The sequence below is a fragment of the Erpetoichthys calabaricus genome, chromosome 15 (assembly GCF_900747795.2).
Source record: "Erpetoichthys calabaricus chromosome 15, fErpCal1.3, whole genome shotgun sequence".
NCBI lineage: Eukaryota > Metazoa > Chordata > Cladistia > Polypteriformes > Polypteridae > Erpetoichthys > Erpetoichthys calabaricus.
In genome coordinates, this window is record NC_041408.2 from 47,878,765 (window position 1) to 47,894,481 (window position 15,717).

Here is a 15,717-nt window from a genome sequence, read left to right on the forward strand (position 1 = left end):
TTATACCAATTAGCTATTTAGTTAGTCAGAACAACACAAGTATTAGCTAGTTAGATGGGATTAAAAACAACTTGCAACCAATTCTAATTATATGATTTCATTTCATTTTTTTTCCTGAGTTAAACAAATTTTATCTTTTTGTTGTTTCATGATTTTTAGTAGGTTTTGTACATCCGGGAATTCACATCTATTATTATGTTGTACAATGATTATGTCTGGAACAAAGTGCATTTTGATTATCATTATGTCTGATGTTCAACATGACTCCATTCTGTTTTGTGCCTTTCTTGCTGTGACACGTCCATGTCTTTTAAAGTCACTTTCATTACATTGTGGGTACGACGCTTTATGAATTAATGCCGTGCACAGTCTGTACCGAGATTGCAAACAATATACTGTACCTAACTTTAGCCATGTGTTGGTGTGTCACATATTAGAGTGCAATTCCATTTTTTAAAATGAGTTAGGATTATGTATTAGCTTTGTTATTTAGGAATTTTGGGACTGTTAGTTTTGACTATGGTTTGTCCGGTCCAACTTCTGATTCTTAAATACTTTTTCCTGCCTGTCTCTCATCAGGCAGAACACCACTAATATTTTTTGTTAGACAACTCTGTCTCATCTTAATGAGTAGAATGGTATAAGACCTAAGGGGTTCCTAAGGTAAATGGAAAATAACTCTAGTTGACTTTATGAATACATGCAACCTGCTATGTCATGGCTTGGAATAGAAACTCCAGGTTCTCTGAGCTACAACCCAATGATGACTTTAAAGGCCCTAATATTTGGAGTGCCATGGGCTCCCCTCAGTTGATGCTGATGATTATGACAAAGACAATTCTTGGAAGTTAAAGTCTTTACCAGTACAACAACTTGTTCAGTGTCCTTTGGTGTTATACCTTATTCATTTCTACAGGCACACTGTCTAATCTCTAACTAGAAAAAGCAATTCTTACACGAAAGAACTGGGGAAACCTGGTATACCAGGGCAAGCTTGAATCACCAATCAACTTAATCTGAATGTCCATGGGATATACAAGAAAACTGCAGTATCTAAAAAAATGACATACATTTAATATGAAGAGAACAGAAAGACCGCTATATAGGAAGGGACCAAAAAGGGAAAAAGCTCAGGTCTCAAAAAAATAATTAAAATAAAGTACTATTAGGAATTTAGAGTTTAAGAAATATTTTTATTTCCATATATTCCAGTGATTAAATACATTGTGATGTGTCTGTGGCATTTTCATTTATATTTCATATACCTTCATATGTTTCAATAAGAAAATATAACTTTCCAGTTTCTGACATTTACTTAAATAACGCATCCAAGCTGAAATTGTATGCAGTCAATTACAGTATACCCAGTTACAGCAAAATGCAGCCTTGAATGATACTGAAACTGAAATCTGCACATTTACGTGACACACACCACAGTGTTTAGATAAAGGTCCCTGACAGCATGACAAGGGTTGTGTCTAATCATGACAATTTACAGCTGTAGAGCTATCTGAGCAAAGAGGCGTATAAAATTAGAGCAAAAACTTGGTAATAAAATAAGGTTTCTGAAATGGCCAATGTAAGCCAGTGTTATGATAAGGTCTCATTATTTTTCTGAATGTCTTTTCCATTTTGCATAGTTGGGGCAGTTTCAATTAGCATTCATTTTTACTTTCAAAGTATACTTAATATTGTTAGAAAGTTTTCATATCTTGTAGAAATGTCATTATTATTTACTACTGGCATCACCATTTTCTGTATGTTTCAATGGAATGTGCAGCATCATAAATGCAACTGAATGAATGAAATTCCTGGTCATACAAGATTGTGGATAGAACCTCAAAAATGGACACTATAAGAGAACAATGTACTTGAAACTGCTTGTGTGTTAAACTTGGACATCCTGACATTTGTACCAGCACATTTAAAAGGGAAAATGGGGTCATATATAACATTTAATATTATATTTTGACTCTCAGATAACAGTTAACATATCAAGTTTCATTTCTTTAAACCAGGCAGCTACCCAAGACCTTTAACATGTTTAACTAATTTGGGACTTTACATAACTAGAATAAACCATTTATCTAAGGCTGACTGGAGTAAGTACCCATGTCCTACTTACAGAGGAATCAAAGCTTTACATATATCCGAATCTGTTCCTTGGAGAGTCGCAGTCAGGGCAGCTGATGGAACAGTCCTTGCAGATGACACTGCAGTTGTGACCCGCTCGGTTGGCTATGTTGAGCAGCTATTCAAAGCTGATCCTCCAGCTAGGACGTTGGATATGTCTGGGTCCACAGTTTTTGGGGCTGATCTTCCAATTAGCTGTGAACCACCAAATCTCACTGAGATTGCACAAGTGGTGAACCAGCTGAGGGGAGGCAAGGCTGCAGGGATCTGTGGTATCTGGGTTGAATTTCTCCAGGCTGGTGCTAAGGCTGCCATCCTGGCATTTTGCAAGCAATCTTTACTTCTGGAAAACAGGACTTGTTGTCCCTATCTGGAAAGGGAAGGGTGATTGCATAGATTGCAGCAACTACAGGGGAATAACACTGCTCTTGGTGCTCCTTGCTAGGGTCATCCTCAATAGGATCCATGATCACTTGCTCACCTGCCAGCGACTGGAGCAGTCTGGTTTTACACCTAAGAAGTCTACAATCCACCACATCTTGGTACTGAGGGTTCTCATGGAGCACACACACAAATATCAGCAGAGTTTCTTTGCAGCCTTTGTCAATTTTTGTAAAATGTTCGACTCAGTGAGACTTCCTGAGGGTTTGCAGGATCCCCTCAAGGTTGCTGGATATCATGGCCGGCCTGTACACTGGTACTGTGAGTGTTGTGCAGAGTGGAGATAGAACCTCTGTGTTTTTCCCAGTTGATTCTGGGGTTTGTCAGGGGTTTGTTCTTCCTCCTACTCTGTTCAATACTTGCATGGACTGGGTGTTGGGCAAGGTCGTGGGGTCCAGTAGCTGTGGGGCATCTGTTGGTGAAGAAAGATTTACTGATCGTGACTTTGCTGACGATGCTGTGATTTTCGCGGACTCATTGGAGGCTCTGATTGGCTCTTGAGAGATTGAGTGAGGAGTCTGAGTGCCTTGGCTTGTGAGTGTCCTGAATAAAAACCAAGATCCAGGCTTTTAATGACCTCTTGGGCACAGCCATCAGTAGTGTGTCTGTTGTGCGGAGAGTGTGTTGACCTCATCGAGAGGTTTACTTACCTTGGCAGTGACATTCATGTCTCTGGTGATTCTTCCTATGAAGTCAGTAGATGGACTGGGAGAGCATGGGGGGTCATGAGGTCGCTGGAAAGTGGTGTGTGGCGCTCCCGATATCTGTGCAAAAGGACGAAGGTCCAAGTCTTTAGAGTCCTGGTGCTTCTTGTCTTGCTATATGATTGCGAGACATGGACGCTCTCCAGTGAACTGCAATGAAGAATGGACTCCTTTGGTACTGTGCCTCTTCGGAGAATCCTTGGGTACCACTAGTTTGACTTTGTGTCGAATGAGCAGTTGCTCATGGAGTCCCAAATGAGGTACATTACCTGCATTGTGAAGGAGTGTCAGTTACGGCACTACGGCTATGTGGTGCGATTCCCTGAGGGTGTTCCAGCTTGCAGGATCCTCATTGTTGGGAACCCGAGTGGCTGGACCAGGCCAAGGGATCACCCACGTAACACCTGGCTGCGGCAGATAGAAGATCATTTCCGGAGGGTGGGACTGGACCATGTGTCTGTCTGGAGGGTTACCAATCAAGATCCCAAGCTGTTTCGTTGCATGGTGGGTGCGGCAACGCACTGTACCAGTGCATGTTCCCCGACTTGACTTGACTGGAGTAAATTAAAATATATATAAATGTTATATAAATGAAGCTAAATGATGTTCTCTTAAGACCAACCAGTCATGCCATGGAAAACTGTACCATTCACATGGCATGGCATCACTGGCCAGCTGTAATAAAGGACGTCTATTTTGAGTTCATTCATAATGATGGCTCAAGACTCCTCTTTACCTGCTAAGTATTTTCCACAATACCACCAGTATATTTACCAGTAACAAAACCAGTAATACCAATAACAAAAGCATAGCATTTGTGAAGAATTGGGATGATTTTTGGGAAAGGCCTGGATTTTTCAGAAGAGATGGTCTTCATCCTAACTGGAGGGGATCTTATGTATTATCCCAAAATATGGCAGCAAAACTGCCTGGTTGACTGATTAGAGCACCATCCAGGCCACAGTCATGTGATCTTAAATCACAGGCTGTTGTTTATCCCACCTGTTACTTTCCTGAAGCTGTTACCCATAATCCTTGTCATGGGGCATCCAGTAAATTTAGTCTTGATACAAACCTTAAATTAATTGATAACCAAAAAATAAGGTGTATAATTAGACCAAGGGATAAAACCAGACCCTCCACCAGGGGCATCTGTAATAGAAATGTACTTCAAATTAAAACAAAAAATATATCAGCAGTTCAGAAAGAACCATGCAGTTTTAAATGCTGCTTATTGAACATTCGCTCTCTTGGCAGTAAAGCTGTTTTGGTAAATGATATTATATTAAGTACAAAATCTGATCTGTGTCTTCTCACTGAAACCTGGCTTAGTAAATGTGACACTGTCGCCCTAGCTGAGGCGTCACCAGATGGCTACTCGTTCCTTCATAAGTCTAGAGATTTTGGTCGAGGAGGAGGCCTTGGAATAATTAATTGTAACAAAATGCAAATCACTTCTAAAAATTTAGGCAACTTAACATCCTTTGAGGAATTCATTTTAAATATTAAAACAGATTCCAACACAATTATAGTGCTAGTCTACAGACCACCAGGGCCTCATTGTTCATGACTGAATTTAGCAACCTTCTATCTGATATGGCTATAGATTATGATCACGTATTACTGATGGGGGATTTTAATGTACACATTGATGTGGAAACTGACACTTTTAGCAAATGTTTTACTTATTTGTTAAATTCAGTAGGATTTTGTCAGATTGTCAAAGGTCCAACTCATAATCATAACCACACATTAGATTTAATTATAACTTACAAAGTTGAAATTCAAAATTTAAATATCACTCCATTAAATTAAGTTATTTCCGATCACTACTTAATTACATTTGATTTAGTCCTGCCCTTGTCAACACACTCCCAGATTAAAACAAAGACAGTGCGACATCTAGATTGTAATTCTGCTTCAAAATTTATAGATACTTTGAGTAAGTCAAGTGTAATTGTGGAAAACAATTTAGATCAGCTAACATCAAATTATAATGTGACCTTGAGAGATGCTCTGGACACAGTGGCTCCCCTTAAAACAAAAGTGATCAAAGCACATAGAAACTCTCCCTGGTTTAATGAAAACACTTGAGCTCTTAAATTAGAGTGTCGAAAACTGGAGCGCAGATGGAGAACAACAAAGCTACATGTCTTTCAAATTGCATGGACAGAGAGTGTTAATAAATATAAAAAAGCACTCTTTAAAGCTCGCTCAGAATACTATTCTACATTATAGATAACAATAATAAAAATCCGCGGGTACTGTTTAGAACAGTGGCTAAATTAACAAATGGAAATTCAGATCAACAGTGCAAAATACCAACAGATATTAGCAGTACAGACTTTATGAACTTCTTCAATGAGAAAATAAAAAATTTAAGATCCCAGATCTCTGCATCACACTACAAACCAAATACTAGCTTAGCAAACCCTGTCTCACATTGCATTCAGCACTTTAGTGATTTTAATCCTGTAACTGAGCAGGAAGTCTTAACTTTAATTTGTAAAATGAAGCCCACTACTTGTTCCCTAGATCCAGTGCCAACAAAACCAGTAAAACGTGCAATGAATGTTCTTGCAGCGCCTATTCTAAACATTATCAGTAGTTCATTATTGCATGGCACAGTACCTGATACACTAAAAGTGTCAGTCATTAAACCATTACTTAAAAAGTCAGACCTAGACCCACACATACTAAATAATTATAGGCCTATTTCAAATTTACCGTTTCTCTCTAAAATACTAGAAAAAGTAGTCGCCAATCAGCTTCAGTCACACCTTACGCATTACAATTTATTTGAGAAATTCCAGTCTGGTTTCCGCACTGGTCATAGTACAGAAACGGCACTAACGCGGGTTGTAAATGACATTCTGATATCCTCTGATGAAGGAAACTCAACTGTAATTATGTTGTTGGACTTAAGTGCAGCATTTGACACCATCGACCATTCTATTTTACTGCACAGGCTAGAAAATGATGTTGGGCTTACAGGCACCGTGCTCGCTTGGTTTAGTTCTTACTTATCAAATCGATTCCAATATGTACAGAAATGTGCTGACAGTACTCCATCGTTATACACAGAAGTTCAATATGGTGTCCCGCAGGGCTCAGTACTGGGACCTTTACTGTTTTCACTGTACATGCTTCCACTGGGATCTATCATTAGGAAACATAATGTTAATTTTCACTCGTATGCAGATGACACCCAGTTATACCTTTCATTTAAATCAGATGAAGTTTCTCCGATGTTGTCTTTAATTAGTTGTGTTAGCAAATTAAAGGAGTGGATGAATGAGAACTACTTGTCTTTAACTACAGATAAAACAGAGATGTTAATTGTTGGAGGAAATGACGCTGATCATAACAATATTTTGTCATCATTTAAATCAGTTGGAATCCCAATTAATTTTACTGAATCAGCCCGCAATCTAGGAGTTATCTTTGACTCTAGCATGTCATTTAAAGTGCATATTACAAAGTTGTCCAAAACAAGCTTCTTCCATCTTAAAAATGTTAGGAAATTAAGGCACTTTTTAAATAAACAGGATTCTGAGAAATTAATTCATGCATTTATCTCTAGTAGGATTGACTACTGCAATGCGGTGTTCACTGGATGTTCAAACTGTTCTTTATACAGCTTCCAGTTAATACAAAATGCAGCTTCAAGAGTTATTACAAGAACAAGCAAATACGAACACATAACTCCAGTTCTTAAATCCTTACACTGGCTCCCGGTTAAGTTTAGGGCAGATTTCAAAATCCTTCTTTTAACATATAAAGCATTAAATGGCCGAGATCCGGCTTACTTGTCTGAACTTATCATGACTTACAAACCAGAGCGCACATTAAGATCTCAAGATGCTGGTCTACTTATGGTTCCAAGGATTAATAAAATAACAATGGGAGGTCGAGCTTTTAGTTACAGGGCCCCTAAACTGAGGAATGGTCTGCCTGCTACTATAAGAGATGCCCCATCAGTCTCAGCTTTTAAATCCCGGCTGAAGACTCACTACTTCAGTTTAGCATATCCTGACTAGAGCTGCTGATTAACTGTACATACTGCATCTCTGTTGTTAGTCATTAGCACTAAAACATAAGTAACATGATAGTTAGAATTGGATATTAACCCTCACCTATTCTGTTTCTCTTCTCATTACTCAAATGTGGCACTTGGTGCCACAGCCCACCTGCCAAGTTGTTTTGCCTGCCTAAGGTAAAGTCATCCCTGATGGAGGATCACAGGAATCGTGAGAAAGAGGGGTCCTTTCATCGGATTGGCTGGCCCAACACTGTTTCAGCCATGGAATGGCCAAATGGGGGAGGCAGCTTGAAGGATGAGGTCTCCAGGAGTCTAAAATTATCCAAATCTTATTATGTGATATCATCTACTGTTAAATTCTGCTCCGTACTTCTAAAAAAATTTTATTTTTTATTTTTTATTGAGGATTTGTTCTGTTCTGTGTATTGTATTGTATTGACCCCCTTCTTTTGACACCCACTGCATGCCCAACCTACCTGGAAAGGGGTCTCTCTTTGAACTGCCTTTCCCAAGGTTTCTTCCATTTTTCCCTACTAGGTTTTTTTGGGAGTTTTTCTTTGTGATTTTGGGCTATACAAAAATAAACTGTATTGTATTGTATTATATATTTATACTGTATACTTTGATGGATGACAGGCATGTGCTGGTGCCCTTGTCGAGGTACATAGTTCCTTACCTGGCTGGAAGGCCAAGGTATTGAGTATCCAGGAGGTTGCCAATATAAAAGTGGGTACGCTGCTCTCCCACTGAGGATGGAATGAAGGACCTTACCTGGATGGGAGGCCAGTATAATGGAGATACTGAGGGAGACAACCGTTCTGGCTGTCATAATCTCCAGAGAGGGTAGATGGTGCTTCCCCCCCCCACACAATTCAGATAAATAAGCGGAAGCATCCCCATGTAGTGATTTTAAGACTAGCAGCAAAATTTTTTGTCCTAGCACCCGCAGTAATCCTGGCCTCACCTAGACAAGTTTGAAGTTGGGACTGGAGGACAAACAAAGCTAGTCTGGGAAAAGTAGAGGAAGAGAGTAGAGAACAGAGAATTGTATTATGTTTGTGCAATTGTGAGAAACAGCCTTGTAGATGTATTTTGTAGTAATAAAATTTTATTTGAATCTGGGACTTGTGGTTGTGAGGTTGTGTCAGGAGTTTGGGATGCTGCACACACATACATACATTTATATACAGTATACATATATACATATTATGTACAGTACATTTTAAGGGTCATTATTGTGACAAGTACAATTATATTCATATTTGCAGGTGCTACTCAAAGTGTACCATGTTACCATTTTCTTGCTCCACAACTACTTGCTCTTATGTTCCTTACCTGAATAATCTCATGACAAATTTGTCAGAACATAGTTAAATATTTCAGTCATGCATGATATAAGCATTTTAATCCTTGCTAATTAAATTCAGGGTCTTGGGGAAAGAAGAAGTCTTTTCTGGCAGTGGTGAGTAAAAAACATGTACCAGACCATAAATGTGACTCAAATTCATTTTATGGAAAATAAAAGGTAAGCATGAATTGCACAGTCACACTGTGGCAGGTCTTCATTGAGAGTCAACAGTGTTTGATCTGTAGAATAAAACCTGAGTCCCTGAAAGAAACTGAACAGCAGCAGAAGCAGAACACCTCATTTACCACTACAGCCCATTGAAGACAAACTAAGGAGGATTCAACTGGCAACAAAAGTACAGTGAGGATGGACACATGCCCCTTGTCCATAGATATATAAAGCATGATTTGGTAACATGAGAATAAATATGCATGTGGAATATGAAAAAATCTAATTAGCTGCATCCTGAGGATTGCCACTGGGGTTGATTTCTCCAAATATTTACAGAAGTATGGGTGACACCATGTCTGTAAAACCCCATATTTTGGTAAAACAGACTTGGAGAAAGAAAAATGAGCTTAAGGAAGTAATTCCATGTACTCCACGCCTTGAATATTAACTTCATAAACTTCATTCTTAGAACCTGATTTTTAAATTGCATGGTCTCAGAGACCTGGGTTGCAACAATCCTTGGCAGAGTCTCTATTCCACTGGGGATCCTTTCCACAAACACTCCACACTTATTCATATAAGGCAAATTTGAAGTCCTGAATTAGCATATCTTATACATTATACGTGTTTAGGCTATGGTAGGAAACAGAGTAGTAGGTAGAATCCTGTATTCACAGGTAAACTCCGTGGTATCCTGGCTTTCAGTGACATACAAAGCTTTTTTTTTGGCTGAAAGAAGAGCATGCAGTCTCTGGAGAATGCCACTCTCAGACATGACACTCTTCTTTCCAGAGGGTAGAAAAGACTTAAAATTATTTCTGACGTTATTTCTGAAAGAACAGCTAGTACCTGGTGCAGTTTAGAAATCAGCCAACATCTGCACTCCAAACACCAGCAATTTTCTAAATGTCATTTGGTAAAAAGACAGAGGCGACACTTCTGTTGTTGACTGATGTGCATATGAAGAATGTGTTTCCAAGTGAGATCTTTGAGCCAATGCCCTGGTATTGCAATTGAGACTGGGAAATTAATACTTACTGTCTCCAGTAAGTACACTGAAGTACACTCCACTGCATGACTACACACCTACAAGTTTTGACTGGGCTCCAAAGCTGAGCTATTCTCTAACAGGGAATAACTATAAAATATTAGGATGCAATCTCATATTCAGTAAGTCTGTATATGTTTATTTACTCTCCAGGGGACTCATGTATAAAACCTGCTTACATTCAGAAACGTGCATGAGCCATTTCTTACTCAAAAGTTGGAATTGGAGTAAAGTTATGGGATATGTCCTACACAGACATTTTTGGTGTTGGCATTTTAGGGACTCCATGTAACAGGACAATGAAGTGAACAGAAAATCTCATTTCATTGCACATTTCCATGACTCATCAGTCACATTCCAATGTTCTTGAACTAATTATATTACAATTTACTGACATATTCTCTCAATACAGTTATCTTTATGCTATATTTAATAATTAGGCATTAGGCAATAATACCTAATGCATTATCTATAAAAACAGTTTGCTGTGTGTTGTACAATGTAACTGGAAAGAGCAGCATCGGCAGCATTGGCTCTTTTGGAAGATATTGCCAATGAAAGGCTATAACAAGTTTTCATGGATCACAATCATTTCTTGTTTCATGATGATGTCTGGCATATCGGCCAATTTAAACTTCCTAGAGCCGCCCTACTGAAGTTGTGTCCTAAATTGAAGCATACATTAGAGATAATCACACAGAAATTACGCGATTCCTGTTCTGTTACAGGTTTTAACAACCACAGGGTATTTAGCACTTTTCAGCGAGAACTGCTTGACAGGTCAAGAATCTTGCAGTCATCTCTGAGCTACATCATGCCATAAGTATAGGATGGTATACTTAAGATGTTACCCAGGTACATGCAATATATCCTTAACATTAGAGTGATTAAGCCAAGATGAAAAGACAATTTGCAGCGACGGCTGATTTTCCTAATGTAATCTGCACAATTTGATGCAAACATGTTCCAATAAACGCACCTCCACAGAATGAATTTGCTTTTGTAAATAAAAGGCACTTTCATTCAATAAATATACAACTAATATGTGATGCTTAAAAGTGTCTGACTATTATTGTTGCAAGGTATGTAAGCTGAACCCATGATTCCTTTATTTTATCAAACAACACACTTTAGGGGTCGTACTGTTTACAATGGCTGGCTCCTTGGTATGCAAACTTAATTAACAAGATCACAGTTAAATTTAGTACATTACAACAACAACGTGTATAGTTGGGTCATTCCATTGCAAATAAACCCACTCAAAAAATTCTGGAAAAATTACCAGGTGTACCCATTTTAGTTAGGAGACACCCTGTAAAATTTTTGAGATATAAGATCAGTACTTTCCAAGATACGGACAGTTTACCGACAGGAGAGGGGTGACAGTTTTATCTGGCTTCATTTTTTCATCAAATTTCAGTTCATAGCTCAAGAACTAAACCACCATGCAGGCTGAGACTTTGCACATCGTTATATTAACTGGTATAGTATGTGACAAAATTAAAACATTTGGTCTAGGTGACCTTGCATGGTCAGTCCATTGAAACTGACTAAAACTTAATTTGAGTTTTAGGCTTAGCTATGTTTAGGGCTCAGAAACACATTTATAACCAACACAGACTTTTGATTTTTAGACTTTCTGAAAAAGCAATATACAGAAAAGTAGTTGTATCAGGGTTTGAACAGCAGACTTCTCAGTTCCAAAATACCATTTTGTATTTTATTTTCAGAGCACCCTAATGGCATGTGGGAATGTGCAGATAATTTTAAAAATATTTTTCATTTATTCAACATTGTCCCTTCTTTCTCAAAACACAAACCTTACTTTTCTTATGCAAATCTTTCATGTTTATTTTCCATCCTAAACATAGGCTGAATGTGCCATGTGTCAATAATGGTAATCACTGTGTTTTCAATCAGTAAGTTATCAAAAATGTAAAACTTTTTTTTCACATCAAATGACAATGTCCTATCTCATGTTGCTAAACAGAAAATATGATTCTCCATGGCTAAAAAAGTACTTAGTACTCAAGAATACCACTGTTACATCCCTAGAGAAGTCAAACTTAAAGTCAGCCGGTGAAGACAGTCACTTGACTGTCAGAATATTCACCACAGAAGCAGCAGCTCAGATCCTGCTCTGTCACCATCACACTCCTCATGGATCAGATGCGTCCCTTACATTATACCAGTGTCCAATTGGGGGCTATGTTGGGTGCATGTATGATGAAAAATGTTGGATAGATGTGATGAGTGACAAGAGTGAAGCAGAATCAGACATTCTGATGTGTTTCATGCATTCAAACTATCCTTCACAGTCTCTCCATGGCCACCTAGACATGATATTTGTTAGGTGCCATTCCAGTGTGTCATTGCACTGCTTAGTGAACCTACAGTGGTTAGTGGGAGGCAGTTCCAAATTAATCTCAAAGACAAAGATGCCCTACACTCTGCACTTCGATTGAAACAAAAATGAAATGGGTCACATTCCTGCTGTTGCAATACCAAGATGTTAACATTTTATTATAACTAGTGTTGTATTTAATGGTAAATCAAGCAGCTGTTGTTTATCTGTTGGGCTTAATGTGCCTTTGGTGATTTATTTGTTCCATTAATACTATACCCGAGTTCGTCATGAAGAACTTGATGATTATCATTACTGACAAATTGTGAATTTAAACTATGTTTAGAATGGAAAATAAAAATGAAAGAGTCACATAAGAAAAGTAAGACTTGCTTTTTGAGAAAGAATGGACCACATATGATACAAGAAAAATAATTTAAAAACTGTCTGGACATTCCCGCAGTGCATTAAGCTGATCTGAAAATTAGACCCAAAAATTTTTTTCCCATTTGAGAGGTCTGCACAAGGAATGGAAAGTATCAGAAACAATCTAAGTCAATATATCAAAAACGCAATATTCAAGGTATCACAGCAAACTTATTGCTGGTAAGTACGAAGACAAATAAGGCAAGACTTTGAGTTCCCACGCGAGTACAGTCTTCCAAATCCACCAAGTTTTTTTTAATAAATCCAGCATCCTGTTAGTTATAATTCAAAAAATGACAGACAATGGACTAAAGTCCTGGTATGCTTTAATTGTGCCAAGATCCACATCCGAATAAGGCAGGGAAAAAAATTAATTCATCTTACTTTTGATAATAAAATTCACAGACAATAGAATGGACATCAGAGGCACAGACTGAGAGAACCAAACACATAATCTCAAGTCAAAACAGTACTCTGCCAGAAAAGAAACAATTTAAATGTTTAAACCAGAAAAGAACTTCAGTTTGTATTTAAATAATTATTTGAATAGTTTGAAATGTACATTTTAAAAAACTTATTATAGCAAGTTTATTTTTCAGTTCTCTGAAAATGATGTGAAATTTGTTGAGCTGGATGTGAGAAACTTAAATATGAAGTATTCACTTCATATACCCAGAAAATAATTAAAGATCGGCCTGCATTATACTTTATGAGGAATCTATTTTTCATTAATTTTACAGTTTAAGTGAAATACAGTACTTTACATTTACAAAGAAGTGGTGTTACATCAATTATGTTTTTTCAATGTAAAGCACTGTATGACACTTAAAGCTTGGTGCATTTTAAGGACTATATGGAACACTTTTCATTTAATAGAATGACAAAGTATCTAATGGCAACAATTTACACATAATTTAGAGCTATCCAAAGGATATGTCAAATTTAAGAAACATCTCTACTAAAATATTTTTAGTATAGCATAAAAACTAAGCAGGCATTTATTAATAAAAAAACATGAATCAAAAGGAAGTATGATTACAGCAGTGTTATTAGAATTTTCTTTTGTTTCAAAGCACTTCACATTATGCTAAGTTTTGTGATTAACAAAACAACAATGTCCTCCGGCTTAGAATTTGAACAGAATCACGATATCCCTCTTATATTGCATTGATCTCATTTTGTGTTGGTGCAAACATCTCTGTACTGCAGAGCTAATCCACTAGCAGCCAGCAGGCTACAAGCAGATTCATTATGTAAACTACCTCCTGATAAATTATACAAACACAGAATCTTTTTTTTTTTTTAACCAGACTAACACTCCCACCACTTGTAAGATCATTTGAACCATTGGTGTAACTCAGGAGACAGTTTTGTAGGAAACACTTTCAGAACTCAAGTCTATGCTACATCTTAAGGGCAGGTGAAAAATGCCAGTGCATTGAGAGATGCAGTGATGTCAACTGAGCTGCTGCCACAACCATTAATAAACTCTTGGATGAAAGGTATATATTTTTACTTCAATAAAATGACTGACTGTATTTTGAGGGTCCTGTAAATTGAGATGATAGAAGAGCTTAAGTCATAGTTATGCTGTCCAGTATGGAAGCGAATAGTTTATGACTCTCACAGTGTAAAGGATCCTTTACCATAGTATATTTTTGCATGACATACATCCAAATTTGGAAGGCTGGGAGGTGGCAGTGCGTATATATATATATATATATATATATATATATATATATATATATATATATATATATATATATATATATATATATATATATATATATATATATATATATATATATATGTGTGTGTGTGTGTGTGTGTGTGTGTGTGTGTGTAGGAAATAAAACGCTAGAGAATTTATAATAAATGCACAAGGCCCTTCTCTAACCTTTCAGTATACAACATTTAGGCAAGGGGAGATTTTATTGGTATAGCTTTTCACATGCCTGAGGTGCCCGGTTTGCCCAAAAACTTGCAGGAGATGTTGCCTGAAAATATGTTAAGCTGTCTTCAGGCTAATGAAAAAAGACAAAAATAAACTTTTATATATGTACAGGAACCAAAAAACTGAATTCTGCTATGTGACTTTCTGCTAGTTTTGGCTTAATTTTCTGCCTTCTTCTATCTGTGAGGAACATGTTATCTGGCGAAGATTATAAGGGCAACTACAGCTACAATTTCAGCATGCTGGTGTAATTAGGAGAGCTTTGTATCTTTTAGCAATTTCACTTACACAGAAAAGTGTGAAGGAAAAAAAACGCCATTTTAGGGGAAATTATAACATTGATCAGAATAATGTGAAGATTACCGCTAGAAAACTAAAATGATGGAATGTATCATGTGCCATTTTGCTTAGTTCCCAACCCTAACAAAAAAAGGAATAAAAAACACACAGCCCACACGCATTTGCATACCAGCCTACGTAATGTCCACATGTGGCCCTGTAAGAAGTTTAATAGCTCAGCAGTACTGGAGAAATGGCAACTAATTTCATTTTTACCCTGTGTAGATGAATGATTGATGTAGCAATGGCAAGTAAAATTACAGTAAATCACACATGGCATCATATAGTCATTGTATAGCTGTCAAACAGGCTGTTTCTAATTGCAGGAAAGATAACAATAGCTTTATGCCATAAAAAATAATTACTACTAGATGACAAAATAATTTAAAAGGGCAATTACATGTTACAGTATCTGAGATACTGTAATAAGATAATTGATTCAATTGAAGATAACAATTATCAACATCGCAGCATTTTCTTATCTATTACTTTATCTTTATCTGTGTCTTTATTTTTCAGCCACTTGGATTGAAATATGTTATAAACAACATTTTTTCTTGCCATTTCTGCTATTTTTTTAAATTATTTATTTTGCTTGTGTTGACAGTTATCAACATGTGAATAAGTATACTAATCTGTAATCTCACTTGAGGCCAAACGTGTATCCTGGGTTGCCACAGTGGCTGCAGGTTTTCTGTCCAGACACTTTTTTTAAGTAGTAACAAGTTACTCCTGGTAATTAACTGACATGTTTGCCTTAATTATAA

General features: G+C 37.2%; 1 protein-coding gene across 1 annotated transcript in view; it reads right to left on the minus strand.

Moving 5' to 3' along the window:
• ccdc85a (coiled-coil domain containing 85A) overlaps positions 1–15,717 on the minus strand; it is a 325,370-nt gene that overhangs the window by 27,734 nt on the left and 281,919 nt on the right. The gene's annotated exons all lie outside the window — the stretch shown is intronic.